This window comes from Sciurus vulgaris, assembly GCF_902686455.1.
Source record: "Sciurus vulgaris genome assembly, chromosome: 17".
NCBI classification, from domain to species: Eukaryota; Metazoa; Chordata; class Mammalia; order Rodentia; family Sciuridae; genus Sciurus; species Sciurus vulgaris.
The window spans coordinates 17,451,688-17,467,838 of NC_136478.1; the positions used below are offsets into that span (position 1 = coordinate 17,451,688).

Consider the following 16,151-nt stretch of genomic DNA (forward strand, 5'->3'; position numbering starts at 1 on the left):
AAGAAGAACTCATTCCAATACTTCTCAAAGTATTCCAGGAAATAGAAAAGGAGGGAACCCTACCAAACTCATTCTATGAAGCTAATATCACTCTCCCACCCAAACCAGGAAAAGACACATCAAGGAAACAAAATTTTAGACCAATATCCTTGATGAATATAGATGCAAAGATCCTTAACAAAATATTGGCAAACCATATCCAAAAACATATTAAGAAAATTTTGCACCATGATCAAGGGGGGTTCATCCCTGGAATGCAAGGATAGTTTAACATCTGTAAATCAATAAACGTAATCCATCCTGTCAATAGACTTAAGGATAAGAATCATATGGTTATTTCAATTGATGCAGAAAAAGCATTCGACAAAATACAACACCCCTTCATGCTCAAAACACTAGAAAAAATAGGGATAGTAGGAACGTACCCGAACATTGTAAAGGCTATTTATGCTAAGCCCACGGCCAATATCATTCTTAATGGAGAAAAACTGAAAGCATTCCCTTCAAAAATGGGAACAAGACAGGGATGTCCTCTTTCACCACTTCTATTCAACATCGTACTAGAAATACTAGCCAGAGCAATTAGACAAATTAAAGAAATTAAAGGAATATGAATAGAAAAGAAGAACTTAAGCTGTCACTATTTGCTGATGACATGATTCTCTATTTAGAGGATCCAAAAAACTCCTCCAGAAAATTTCTAGACTTCATCAATGAATTCAGCAAAATAGCAGGTTATACAATCAACATGCATAAATATAAAGTATTTTTATACATAAGCGATGAAACATCTGAAAAGGAAATAGGAAAACAACTCCATTCTCAATAGCCTAAAAAAAAAAAAAAAAAAAAACAAACAAACTTGGGAATCAATCTAACCAAAGAGGTAAAAGATCTCTACAATGAAAACTACAAAACATTGAAGAAAGAAATTAAGGAAGACCTTAGAAGATGGAAAGACCTCGCATGTTCTTGGATAGGCAGAATTAATATTATCAAAATGGACATACTTCCAAAGGCGCTATACAGATTTAACACAATTCCATTTAAAATCCCTATGACATTTCTCAGAGAAACAGAAAAAGCAAACATGAAATTCATCTGGAAGAACAAAAGATGCAGAATACCAAAGCAATCCTGGGCGGAAGAGTGATGCAGGAGGTATCACTATACCAGAACTTAAATTCTACTATAGGGCAACAGGAACAAAAACGGCATGGTACTGGCAACAAAACAGACAGGTAGATCAATGGTACAGGATAGAATACACAGAGACATACCCACATAAGTAACCTCATACTAGACAAGAGTGTCAAAAACTTACAATAAAGAAAAGATGGTGCTGGGAAAACTGGAAATCCATATGCAGTAAAATGAAACTAAACCCCTATCTCTCACCCTGTACAAAACTCAACTCAAAATGGATCAAGGATCTAGGAATTAGACCTGAGACCCTTCACCAAATAGAAGAAAAAGTAAGCCCAAATCTCCATCATGTTGGCTTAGGATCAGACTTCCTTAATAAGACCCCCATAGTGCAAGAAATAAAAGCAAGAATCAATAAATGGGATAGATTCAAACTAAAAAGTTTTTTCTCAGCACAGGAAACAATCAATAATGTGAAAAGAGAGCCTACAGAGTAGGAGAAAATCTTTTCCACACACACTTCAGATAGAGCACTCATCTCCAAAGATTATAAAGAACTTAAAAAACTTTATACCCAAAATACAAAGAACCCAGTCAATAAATGGGCTAAGGAAATGTTCAGAGACTTCACAGAAGATATACAGGTGATCAACAAATAAATAAAAAACTGCTCATCATCCTTGGTAAGTAAAGAAATGCAAATTAAAACCACTCTAAGATTTCATCTAACTTCAATTAGAATGGCTATTATCAAGAACACAAGCAATAATAAATGTTGGTGTGGATGTGGGGAAAAAGGCACACTCATACATTGCTGGTGGAGTTGCAAATTGATGCAGCCACTCTGGAAAGCCATATGGAGATTCCTCAGAAAGCTTGAAATGGACCCACCATTTGACCCAGCCATCCCACTCCTCAGTTTATACCCAAAGGACTTAAAATCAGCATACTACAGTGATGCAGCCACATCAATGTTCATAGCTGCTCAATTCACAATAGCTAGACTGTGGAGCCAACCTAGATGCCCTTCAATTGACGAATGGATAAAAGAACTGTGGTATATATACACAATGGAATATTATTCAGCCATAAAGAACAGTAAAATTATGGCATTTGCTGGTAAATGGATGGAGTTGGAAAATATCATGCTAAGTGAAATAGGCCAAGCCCCAAAAAACCAAAGGCCGAATGTTTTCCCTGATAATTGCCTGACATTATATAACGATGGCGGGGTGGCGGGGGAAGAGAAGAATGAAGGAACTTTGATGGTGTAGAGGAAAAAGGGGTGGGAGGGGGTGGGAACAGAAAAACAGTAGAATGAAACTGACAGTATTACCCTATATATATGTATGATTACAGGAATGGTGTGAATATACATTGTGCACAACAATAGAAAGGAAAAGCTATACTCCATTTCTGTACAATGAATCAAAATGTGTCTGTAAAAATAAAAAATATTTTAATTAAAAAAAAAAGAAAACCAAAATCCTGTATCTAAGCAGTAACTACTGTTGATACTTCATTCTAATAAACATGGCCTCCTTTAAAAAGTCACAAAGCTTGTCAAGTATGCTCTGCTCACTTACTGATACTGTTCCACTGGCTTCGTACTCCTTAGGCCCCTTCAGCCCAGCTTCCACCTCTGCCACTCTGCCTCACTACACAGACAAAAGCTAATGACCTGAAGGTTGCTCACTCTACTAGACACTTACCTCACGTTTTTTCAATACTAGGAAGTGACACGGTATAGTCCTCCCTCTTCCTTGAATTTCTTCCCCTCATTGGTTTTCCTGACCCAGAACTCCTTGTTTCCCTCACCCTCTTGTCCCCTGCTGAGAAGTCAACTTCACTTATGAGGGTTTCTACTTAGTCTTGGGCCCCGTTCCCTTCTCATTCCCAAATCAGCCCATGTAAACTTATTTACTCACATAGCTGAAAATATTAGCTAATTGCAGGTGAGCTGCCAAAAGTACCTCTTCTCTACCTGGACTAGGAGTGTAGCTCAGTGGTACAGCACTTGCCTAGCATTTAGCATGCGCAAGACCTTGGATTTGATCCTCACAACCAAGAAAGAAAGAAAGAAAAGAAAAGAAAGAAAAACACTTTTCCCCCAGTCAATAATGTAAATGTTGCTTTAATATCCAATAATATAAACTCCACAAGACCAGGAATTTTGTTGACAGCTCACTCTTCCAACAGTACCTGCAACATGTGTGGTACTCAGATAATATTTGTTTCTCTTGCTACTAGGAATTGAAATTTGAAAAAAGGGGAACATAACCAATGAGCCACAGTCACATCCCCAGCCCTTTTTATGTTTTATTTTGAGACAAGCACTTACTGAGTAGTTCAGGACCTCCCTAAGTTGCTGAGGCTGGTTTTAAATTTGTGATTCTCCTCCCTCAGCCTCCAGAGCTTCTGGGATTAGGAATGCACACCATTATGCCCAGCAAAAAAACTCTCTAAAATGAATACATGAATGAATGACTAAATCATTATAACCTGAGATTCAAGGAACATACCAAGCTCCTGCTCATAGTTTTCTTTTTCTTTATTTCTAATAAAAGAACCTTTTCTGTTTCTGCAGCATAAATATAAATCTACTATTTAATAACTACTAGAGGTTGCTCAATGTCTGCTACGAACACCATGAAAAGAGAGGGACTTTAGGCAGTGTCTGATGATTTGACAAGAAATTAGAGACAATGGACAAAAATGGACTCAGACAAAATCCAACCCCTATGAGATTTTAAGGTAATTATAAAGTCTCCAGCATGAGAAAGAAATGCATACTTAAACAGTTAACCCTGCCCTGAATAAATGAACAAAATTTAAATGCACATACACACATACATATGTATTGTTCTTTTCTGATATTCCTTCAATTATCTGATATGATTTGGCACAAAGCAATTCTTTGTTTTATATCTGAAAAACAGTAGCACATGGATATGGATGAAACTCATCAGGTCAGACATCCAAAGAGCCATTCAGATAAGAAAGAAAACCTCTGAGTTTTCAGAAAGAATAATAAACGTAGCATTGAAGTTGAGCATGGAGTCACACACCTATAATTCCAGTTATTTGGGAGGCTGAGATAGAAGGATTGCAAGTTCAAGGCAAGTCTGGAAAACTTAGTAAGACCCTGTCACACCATGAAATTTAGAAAGGGTCAAGGATTTAGCTCGGTAGTAGTAGAGAGCTTACCTATCATGTGTGAGGTTCTTGGTTCAAGATTCTCCACCAAAAGAAAAGGTATCTTAATATGCAATACAGACAAATTATTTGATTTCGGTGCTTTTTCTTTTTTTAATGAACCCTGGGCATTCTGGTATGCAAGAGCTCTCCCAACTGAGATATCTCCCTAGTCCCAGACACATTTTTCTCCAGATATTTTCAATTCACAGTTGACTGAATCTACAGAACTGCATCCTGAGGTTAGGAAGGGCCACCTATATTGGTGACACTAAACCACACTGTTAAGAACCTCCCATGTAATCAGTCCATAAACATTTACCTTATCTCCCATCCCAGAACTTCAGACTACAAAAAATGTGACACCCATTTTCAGAGCTTTCAGGAAGTATGACCAGTGTAGTTCTTTTTTGACAAATTCAATACCTGAATTGATGTGAGATAAGTCAAATAGCTGATGACTTCCGAAGTGTAACTGGATCTTCACTACTACACTCTGAGAAATTAAGGTATCTGAGAATGAAGGTGAGTCGGCCGCGATGCGTTCAGGATGAGAAGTTGGGAAGGGTGACAAGGAAGCAGAGAATGAAATTTGGCTTAGAAGCATATTGAAATGCAATGAAGAGATGTCACCAACAGAAAGAAAGCTTTAAGATCTTACCTCCCGCTTCAGAGAATTAATAAGCACAAGGACACCATTTTATACGGCAATTCTGAGTCAGAGTGCGGCGGGAATTGAGGTTAGATTTACAACTCCACACCCTTGTCTCAGCCCCCTGGCGGACCATTCATTCAACGCTCGCAAAACACGTATTACCAGTATTTCCGCAGGCTCCACAGTGAAAACGACGCCCCAAACCTCACCCTCACAGTTTACAAGGGGAGCCTGGCACTGAACAAGCTCTCAAGAGGGGCAATGAGGACTACAAACGAGAACCTCAAGGAATGGGCACCCACTCTCCAGGAGACACCAGCACAGCTGGTCCGTAGGACCAGGGCCCCACTGCCGCTTGGTCCCTTCTGCCGACAGCGCTCTCCCCACCCCAAGGTTGGTCTGGGTCTGGATGTCTCCATTCTTGTTCACACCTACACACCTAGCGATCACTGAATTGCACGGACCTTGCCCACTTACTGACCACAATCCAGCTCCGCAGGCCTTACTGAACTGCGCCAGCCACCGTACGCGAGGGAGCGGCGCACACGTGACGTCACTGAAGTGCGCCTCTCCAGCCGCAAGGGCAACATGGCTCTGGCACGGCCGACGTTGCTGCTTCCGGCCCCCGACGATGCTCTTTCCGGCCCCTACTCGGTTGCTGCCGGAGACCCGCCGAGTTCTGACGGTCCGCGATCCCGAGGAACCCCGGCCAGTGGTGTGAATTCCGTGGACATTACACCGGCCGCAGGAACAGCGACAGAGCAGGCGTCAGAGTGCCCACCTACCGGTGTCAATGCGACTGGGACCACAGCTCGTCTCCGCCCGGCAGCCCGAGTTGAACCAGCCAGCGCGCCACACCCTGGGAGGTTGGGAGTGCGCAACGCTCGCCTCGCGTGGTTGGAGACATCCTCGCGCACATCGAGACTATTTCTCCATCGAGCGCGCACAACTGGACGTGCCAGCGCTGCGACACCTCTCGTCCCAGGACAGCTTCACCTACCTGGGTCTGGAGCGCCGGGTGGTGCGTGCACTGCACGATGCTGCTCCTGAAGTCGTTAAATCACCACCGTGCAGTCACGCACCATACCCCCACTGCTTCGCGGCCACCACCTCCTTTGCGCCGCGGAAACGGACAGTGGCAAGACTCTAAGCTATCTACTTCCACTGCTGCAACGGATCCTTGATCGTCTGGCTCTGGACATCCACCGTGTACCTGCTCCCAGGGGTCTGGTCCTGTGCCTTCCCGAGGAACAGGTGCAGGCTGTGGCCCAATCGCTGGGCAGCTCCTTGGACCTGCAGGTGCAAGAGCTAGGGGTAAGCCCTAGCATTCGAAGAATTAGGCTACAACTGTCCAAACAACCTTCAGCACATGTTCTAGTTCCCACACCGGAGGCTCTGTGGAAGGCCCTGAAAAGTAAACTGATTAGCCTGGAGCAACTCTCCTCATGATGTTGGATGAGGCAGACACGCGGCTGAATGAAAGCTTCCTAGACCTGGTGGACTACATCTTGGAAAAGAGCCATATAGCCCAAGACCCAGCTGACTTAGAAGACCCATTTAATCCCGAAGCTCAGTTAGTGCTGGTGGGAGCCACGTTTCCTGAAGGTGTGAGCCAGTAGCTGAGTAAAGTGGGGAGCCCAGGATCTCTCACCACCATCACCACTTCACAGCTCCACTGCATCATGCCTCATGTCAGACAAACATTTCTGAGGCTGAAGGGAGCAGAGAAGGTGGCAGAGTTGCTGCAGACCCTCAAGCAGGATGTCAAAGGAGGGAAGCCTGCAGCCTCAGGAACTGTCCTGGTGCTCTGTAACAGCTCCAGCACTGTTAACTGGCTGGGATATATTCTGGATGACCACAAAATCAAACACCTAAGGCTTCAGGGACAAGTGGCAGCCTCGGTGAGGGCAGGCATCTTCCAGTGCTTCCAGAAGGGATCCCAAGACATACTGCTCTGCACAGACATAGCCTTTCGGGGCCTAGACAGCACCCATGTGGAGCTGGTTGTCAATTATGATTTTCCCCTCACCCTGCAAGAGTACATCCACAGAGCAGGGATGGTGGTTGGGCTTGGGAGTCAGGTGCCAGGTGTGGTTGTCAGCTTTGTGACCCACCCCTGGAATGTGAACCTGTTGCAGGAGATTGAACTGGCAGCTCGGAGAAGGAGATGCCTTCCAGGACTGGCATCCTCTGTGGGCGAGCCTTTGCCTCAGGAAGCTTCATTTTTGGCTCACTCAAATGTGATTCTTGATTAGGGATCTTTCCTGGTGTCCTGAGTGGGTGAACACACTTGTCGACTAGGCTGCACTTAATACCTCACATGGCCTGGTGAGCTGCTAGTGGCTTTGAAAGATGAGCTACTGGAAGGTATTGGAGTAATGGAGCATTGGACCAAAGCAGCATACTCTTTCACATAAAATATGAAGAATAAAATAGATTTTGGTTTTAGTCATGTTGTGATTTCTAGCAATAAATAAAGCTTTCATGGGCTGCCATAACCATAATCATTGTGGCAGACCTCATTGTGTTCCGATAATGCATACTCCCAACTGCCGCCTGTAGGACAAAGATTCGGTTGAGTTTATTTTCTTTTTTTGCAGTAATGTGGATGGCAAACTCTCTAGCACTAAGCTACATCCCAAACCTATTGTTTTTTGTTATGTTTTATTCTGTTTTGTTTTGTTTTACAGTTCCAAAGTTTGAACCCAGGGGCACTCTACATTGGGCTACATCCCTGCCCTCCTTTTTTTATAACTTTTTTCTGGTACTGGGGATTGAACCCAGGGGTGCATCACCACTGAGCTACAACCTCAGCCCTTATTTTTATTTTGAAACAGGGTCTTGCTGTGATGACGAGACTGGCCTCAAACTTGTGGTCCTCCTTCCTAGGCCTCCTGAATGGTTGGGATTACAGGCCTGCATGACCACACATGGTTCGTTTGCCTTTTTTGATGAAAGAGTAGTGAAATGATAATGTAATTTTGTATTATGTTAGTAGGTCATACACATGTTTTAAATTTTATGCTAAAATATGCCTATCATTTTTACTTTGTAAAGTCACTGGAGACCCGCATTATTCTTTGGAGAACCTCTAACAGCTGAAAGGCTGTCCATCACCTGGAAATGTGACAAATTCATCCTCTCAGCTATACATCTGGCCCTCCAACAATATGAAACCCTACTGTTGAACAGAACACCTCTGCATATCTTGGGTATGTCCTTTAGCCTCCTTTTGAGACCTCACTTGTAAAAACTGGAGGTGCAAAGAATTTTTTTTCCTTGTGTGTGTGTGTGTGTGTGTGTGTGTGTGTGTTTTGACCAGAATCAAACCAAGAACTTCATGTATATTAGACAAACACTTATCATTGAGCCACATCTCCATCCCATCAAAGGATTTATCTTTGGAGCAGAAAGAGGTCAAGAATGGCCTGCCTTTCTTTTATTCTGTGCACATGTTCAAATCTAAACCTCAGACCCACTTGCAAGAAGCATTCCCTCAACTCCTAATACATTCAGATCTCTGCCTTTCTAACAGTTACATGCTTAGGGTCTGGGCCATGCAAACTAGCTGTCTCTGTGTTTAATCATGACTGTGTGATCAGTTTCAGAATTTGAGTTTCTCAGAATCTTGGTCCCCTGTGGTCATGGGCTGTCCCAACCCCTAGCTGTGCTCCACAGACAGTGGTTATTTGTCTAGTATATGGGTGGGGAGGCCAGAAGTGAGGGCACAGGCAGAGTTCTCCACTTTCACCCTGCTTTCCATAAGACACCAAGGGTCTGACACCTACCCCTCAAGTCACCCATTCCTTTCTGTGACCTTGTGGGTCGTGATGACATCACAAAGCCACAGTATCCATGGCAGGGTAGCTAGGAAACTTCCATACCAGTTCTCTCAAGACACCAGCAAGTTTGGCTGCTAGAGAGAGATTGTCTGACCAGATGTTTTATATCTAGTCTAACTTGTCTTCCATGCCCTGGGAGAGCAATGCGGCAGTTAGGCCTAGGCCAGGATTCTGTAATGGAGCCCTTGGTAAATACACAACCTCACTGGACGGTCACACGTTCCTTTTGGGCTGGCCCATCACACCTCAGGACTTCCCCGGCTTTGAGTAAGACCAAAGGTCTGCTGCTCCCTCAAGGACCCACAGTGCTTGTGCTCACTGCTCAGGGCAAGTGTTCCATGGCTCAGGTGCTCCCTCACACATATCCCAGCCTGATCTGCTTATGAAAAGGTGTCATGCCCTTGAGAAGAACAGAGAGGCCAGGGGGAGAGATGAAATGTTAAGTGAGTCTTGAGGTATGAGGAAATGGCATCTCAGGAAGTGAATGTGAAAAGACTATTGGGCCTCAACTTGGTACCCAGAATTTGGATCTGGATCTCTGGATCCCTCTGTCCCAGAATAGGGCCTGCAGAAAGTGGTAGGGTTGGACACGGTGGTATGCAACCAAAGTGCCAGCTACTGAGGAGGCTGAGGCAGGAGAATTCCTTCTGCTCGAGTTCCAGGCCAGTCTGGGGCAACATAGCAAAACACCAGCTTAAAAAAAAAAAAGGCATTAGAAAAAATGTATAAACACAGGGCTAGAATTCAGTGTGGTTGAAATACACTGTATCAGTGGATCCCAACAGCACCTGCTAAGGTCAGAGGGGCTTTATACCAATTCACATTAGACCATTTTTTCGAAACCTTGAAAATTATTTCCATTAATGCCTCAGAAATGACAGACCTTAAGACATCTGTCTCATAGTAGAAGGGAGAGACTGAGGTGTGGAGTCATATATCCCCATTGGTGCAAAATAAAAAACCCTCAAATGATTGGTAGTTCTAGGAGACTGAAGGACTGGTGGTTTCGAGTAGTGTGATGCGCTGATTGGTAGGTACTCAATAAAAGAAGCAGCAGCTTCCGCAATAAACGAGTCAGCACCTCTCTCCTGCTCTTCGTTGGCTCCCAGTGTCTGGGTGGTTATTGACACTGCACCCTTCACCCCCCATTACACGAACCCCATAGTAAACAATACTGATGGAGTGTTGTTTGTGATCATTTTGGGGTTTGATTTTTCTCTCTGGAGTGGGGAACAAATGCTATTCTCCTGCTGCTTCCATGGGCTCCACAGAACTCAACTACTTTTACAGAAAGCATCGCTTGAGGAGACACAAAACATCCAGGGAGGTGACAGGCAAAGGCTGTGTTTCAGATGCCCAGGAGATAAGAGGGCTTCAGTCCAGAACATGAAGCAACAGGAGAGGGAAGTGCTGCTGGCAGATTATATGAAGCAGAAGTGACTGATGGGTTCTGGTTTTCCTTCCACCAGTAGTGTCTCCCGCGTCCTCTCCTACACCTGCATACTACCATGTCCTCTACCAAGGATGTGGAGAAACCCACATGGGCTGGCATGGGGAGACATACTGCCTGGTTGGTGGCTACCGGCTCTATGGGGACGCTCCCTTGGCCACTCAAGTAAAGGTCAAAACAGAGAAGCCAGCAGAGAAGCCAAAGGAGAGAGCCAGAAGGGCTCCCAAGAAACACCATGCTCCATCAGAGATGGAGAGGGCCCTGGGATGCACTAGCCCCAAAATTCTAAAACCAGAGTGACAAGAGACCAATGGCACAGAAGCTTGCTGACTGAGCCTCTCTGTGCAGAGGACAAACATTCACCTATCTGGGACAACTAATGCATCTTTTTTTTTTTTTCACATAAAATTCCTATATTTATCTTACAGACATAAAAATTGTATTGTTGCTGTTGTGTTAACTATAAAGTCATTCAAACATAACAGAAATTTGAGGGAATCACTGAAGGTGGTTTCAAATGACTTTCAGTGCTGTCACAGCTGGGACCTTGCTTTCGCTTGCCATGAGCAAATACTGCAGCTTTTACTGGTGTCTTCAGAGCTTGGCGGAGACTGGATCCGAATTTAAAAGCCATCCTTTATACTCCTCCTTCTCACTGGCTTCACTCTGACTTCCTTGTAAATGTAGTCTTCCCATTTGAAGGGGCTTCTCTTCATCCGTTCACTCATGGTTGCCAGTTGGTACTTAACATTTAAGCCTCACAAAGGAGGGAAATAGCAGTTGAAATGCCTCCCAGCCCTCCCAGCACCCTGCAGGGAGCAGAGCATGCTGGAGCTAGGCAGGCCTCATACTGGAACCTAAAATTCCTCTGTCACAGTACAGTTGCTCAAATCTATTTTCCCTTATGCACATTAACTATATCAACCTAGGATTCTGTATGTAATAAATGAATTTTTTAAATTAGTCTTCACTAAATGTGTTCAGCTAATCCATCTTCTGAAGTGATCCCCACTGCCCTACTGGAGACAGAACCTAGTAAATCTGCAGGAGCCTTTCTCAGCCAGGCGGCCCCTTCCTAATCAATAGGACACAGGCAACGAAGCTCAGAAAACTAGAGTCTGAAAACAGACGCATTTGAACATGCCATGGCTGAGGCTGGCCTTCAAGAAGACCTGGCATTCCCCTGTTCAATCCTCTGCAGTCCTGCCTTGCACAGAAGAGAACTGCGCTCTGTAGGCACGTGAAGAGGCAAGTGAAAAGAGAGGGAAAGTGACCTAGCGGGGACCTAATCCACCCATAAGATCCACCCTGAGTCACAGACAGAAACATCAGCACAATCTAGGAGGGGAAGGCTTCCTGAAACTCAAAGCAGTGTTTATCCAGTGAGCGTCCTGCCTGTGGTCTCTGCAGCCACAGTAGCTACCTGCAGCAGGAATGGTGTGGGGAAAGGCAGCAATGCCTCTCTGAGCCCCACATGCTCCTTTACTCCCAGCCCCTTAGGGCCCCAAGACACCCCACACTCCACAACAAATTCTTCTGTAACAGTGATTGACTTGAATTTCAGCTTCTCCAAGGTCAATCTTCAAGCCCCCCATTTCCCTTCAAGTGCATTCCTACATGGAGGACCTGGTCTTCTAAGGCCTTCTGCCTTCCAAAGGGACTCTCGGGTACAGTTTCTAACTAATAACTTCTTCAGTGATGCCTAGCTGATCTAGGTCAGGACCCAGGCCACTTCATCAACAAATAAGAGCCACAGGCTGAGGGCGTACCTCTTGGAAAGCATGTGCTTTAGCGTGCATGAGGCTAATGGGGCTCCCTTCCCAGAACCAAAATGAACACCTGATGAGTGCTTCCATGTGTAAGTGGTGTACGTGTGTGTGAGAGAAGAGGGGCCAGAATGAGAAGATGACACTGCTCCATCAAATGTCCACCCATCCAGCTATCCATTTATTCAACAACCTTTTATTGAGCACCTCTTACATCCCAAGTACTGTGCTAAGTGTTTGGAAGATATTATTGAGGGAGATGAGCCCAGCTCCTCTTATCAAGCACCACCAACAAAGGGTGAGACAAGGATATGGTACAATGTCAGTTGCCTGGGTTGTAGCTCAGTGATAGAGTACTTGCCTAGTGTTCCTGTGTTTCACCCCCAGCAATAAACAAAAATTTTTAAAAATTCAAGTAAGCATAGTTGGCATTAAAAAAAATAAAAAGAGGCCTGGTTTGTGGCTCAGTGGTGCAGCGCTTGCCTAGCATGTGTGGGACACTGGGTTTGATTTTCAGCAGGGCATATAAATCCAATAAATGCCCATCAACATCTAAAGAATATTTTTTGAAGTTCCATTGTCTAAGAAAAGGAAAATAACACTGTGGAGTGATGAATACTACATGAAACCAGATAATCAGAGAAGGCTTCTTTAAGGAGAGAGCATTTCTGCAGAGATGCTAGTGAGAGAGTCAGGGGAGGAGCTGAAGAGAGAGCATTCCTGGATCCAAGAGCACAGGTAAAGACCCTGAGGCAGAAATGAGACTGACCGACTGCAGGAGCAGGAGAAAGGCTAGTGTGGCCAGGAAGGAAAGCTTGAGAAGCAGGAAAGTTGTGGTTGGAGAAGCGGGTGTGAGTGGGACCCCAGGGGGCCACCTATCAGCAACAGTGAGGAGTGTGGCTCTTGGTTTAGGTGTGAGGGGAAATTAGAGGATAGATTTGCACAGGGTGGTGAAGAAATCTGATGAAGATACTAGAAAGATCACTCTGCCTGCTGTGAGCCTTGGCAGTAAGGTGCTGGCGGTTACCAGCGGAATGTCTATCTCAGCAGTTAAGGGGACAGTTGTTCCTGGAGAATGGGGGTGGGGCAGTCCACAGAGAAGGAATAGCACAAGGTTAGGCCTGTGTCCCAGGCCTGTGCACAGAGCAGCCCATAATTTGGAGGCCAGCAAGAGCAACATAACAAGACCTATCTCTAAAGAAATAAGTAAAATCTTCTAACAGACACCAGTTTATAGGGAAAACAAGAGGTAGAGGAACATGTTCAATGACATCATGGGATGCAATCAGGAAACTCAGAAACAAAAATACTCAGGGGCTGGGGGTTTGGCTCAGTCACACAGTGCTAGACTAGCATTGTGAGGCACTGGGTTTGATTCTCAGCACCACATATAAACAAATAACGGTCCAAATACAACTAAAAATATTTTTTTTGAAAAATATGCTAAGGACATGATTTTTTTCAAAAAGTAAATTATGAGAAAGATAAGAGGAAAGAGGAACCTAGAGATTGAACCATAACATACCTATTAAAATTCTAATTGAAATAAATCTATTATTTAAATATTGGACAAGCGGGGATATTTGAACTTGATGATTCATGAAAATAAACGTATTGTTCATTTTTCTAGAGTCATAAATGTATGATAGTTGGGTTTTTTGTTGTCATTGTTGCTGGGTTTGCTTTTTCTTTATCTTTTTTTTTTTTTTTTTTTTTTTTGCGGTTTTCGGTATTCAACCCAGGACCTGCGCATGCTAGACACGCACTCCACCTCTTCTACTACTGATCTACACTCCAAGCCCTTCTCTCTACTTTCACATTATATGTTTGCCATTTTCTCTTAAAAAAAAAAAAAAAAAAAAAAAACAAGTGCTTCTCAAATACAGCTGGATGTTCACTCCCACGTGGAATTGGTGAGGGCTCAGATGGTCCCTTCACAGGGAAGCCAGCTTGTGGGAGCCATGGAAGGGAAGGAGGCAGGACTTCTGGGGAGGGGGTGCCAGCCAACTACGTACTATTACAAAAGCACCTCTGACAACCTCACACCTGAGGAGGCCACACGAGCCATAGAGATGGCAAGTCTGAACCTGAGGATAAATGTCAGACATACATGCTGTGCAGATGTTTCTTTGGTCAGAATGGCTCCCAGGACTGGTGCCCCTGAAACCCATGTTTGCTTATGCCAGCACATGTGACTGCACACTTGTCCAGCCACCGATTGAATGCCCAGCATATGAACAGCACCAGTGCTGACCAGCAGAGGATGTCTGAGCAAACAGATGGATGTAAGGAAACTGAGGCTTTCCTGGAGAAAGGAGCAGAAGTGGAGGGACTTAAGGGAACCCACCTTTCCTGGCCAGGAGGGCATCTCTTGTGTCTCTGCCTGCCACAGCTCACCTTTCCCACCTAGACAATGAGGCTGCTACAACTCTCCCTTACTGTTCATAGCGGTGCATGCCTGTAGTCCCAGCCACATGGAAGGCTGAGGCAGATGAACTGCAAGTTTGAGGTCACCCTAAACAACTTAGCAAGTCCTGTCTTCAGATAAAAAAAATGAAAAGGGTTGGGGATGGTGGGGCACAGTGACCCAAACCTGTAGGACCAGAAGACCCAAAAGCTGAGGCAAGGATTATTTGAGGTTCAAAGCCAACCTCAGAAAAAGTGAGGTGCTAAGCAACACAGTGAGTCCCTGTCTCTAAATGAAATACAAAACAGGGCTGGGGATGTGGCTCATTCATCAAGTGCCCCTGAGTTCAATCCCTGGTACCCAACAACAACAACAAAAAATTGGGTGTATTAAGCTCACAGGTAAAGCATCTCTGGGTAGAAGGAAAGAAAAAGAAACAAACAAACCACCTTGTAGGCAATTGTGAGGGTCATGTGGGCTAAAACATGATAAACTGGTAGCACAGCTGTGGAGACAGTCATGTCAGCTGCTCTCATCACAACCATTATCATTTGTCCTTGTACCATGAAGGAAGGGGAGGCAGCAGCTTCCTGAGTGCCAAGTGCAACAAAGTGGTTGGCACACTTGCTGGGGACGCGTGGTGGAGGGATGCTGCCAGCATAGAGTGGTGCTGGTCACAGAGTTCACCTAACAGATCCCTAGTAGGCAAACACCCACTGTAGACTGTTGTGAGGAGGAGGAGGAGGAGGAGGAAAGCAGGGAGGAGGAGGAAGACCATGAGGAGGAAGGAGAGTTCCCACCAAACCCTCAGCAGAGAGTGCAGAGCCTTTCCCATGTCCCTATTTGTTCAGAAGGCAGGTCACCACAGAGGGTTTGGATTTGGCAGACCTCTGCAAGATGCAGGCAATTGATGATCTTATATAGTTCTGCGGTGCCATCTGAATTCCAGGACGTCCCTTGATCTTCCTGGAAGCAGCTCTTGTGCCATGGAAGCCACACTGCCTGTTGACAGTGAACAGTCAAGAATGCAGAACAGTATGTAAACCAATCTGAGGACACAGGCTCCAAGCCTGTGTGTTGCACACATCTGGTCTCCAGAAGCAGCCCAGTCGCATGCTTCAAGTCTATCAGGCACCACATGTAATTCTGTCCTGGGAACCTTGTATTCAGATCCTCAGTATAGTCTGGAATCGGGTTGTGCCTATCCGTAAGGGAGCTCGGTGCTACAGAGTGCATTTAAGTCAATAGTTAGCTCCCCCCAAAAGCAGCCTAGGACTCTTGGACAGAGAGGCTGGTTAGGGTACAGGATAGAAAGATGGGGCTGAGGAGAAGGTTGGAGAGAAGGTTGGATGGAACCAGGAAATGAAGATGTGTTCATGGTTACTGTACTTCTGCTAGCAAGATAAACATTGACTTGTCAGAAAAATGTGCTATCACTTCAGGAAGGGTGGCCTCAGCGTTTGATTGGGGGATGTATGTCTGCAACGGCCAAGCTGTCTTCTGGCTTGGAAGACTGTTATTTCTTCGGAATCTGACTGTCAATAATGGGAGCTGATCAAGAGGAATACGAAGGAAGAGGCAGGGGCAGCATGAGACTCCGGGACCAGGACCTGAGAGTCCTCAAATGTTGATGACTATCATCTGAGCAACACTGGATACACGAAAGCCCCCATTTCCAGATGCACTTGCA

The 16,151-nt window shown here is 44.9% G+C and overlaps 1 pseudogene across 1 annotated transcript in view; it reads left to right on the forward strand.

Annotated features, from left to right (window-relative positions):
- Positions 1 to 5,618: 5,618 nt before the first annotated feature.
- LOC306647488 (putative ATP-dependent RNA helicase DDX28) overlaps positions 5,619 to 16,151 on the forward strand; it is a 112,642-nt pseudogene continuing 102,109 nt past the window's right edge. Inside the window, exon 1 of the transcript XR_013766939.1 lies at positions 5,619 to 6,000. The product of XR_013766939.1 is annotated as a putative ATP-dependent RNA helicase DDX28 (transcript). The remainder of the gene's footprint in view (positions 6,001 to 16,151) is intronic.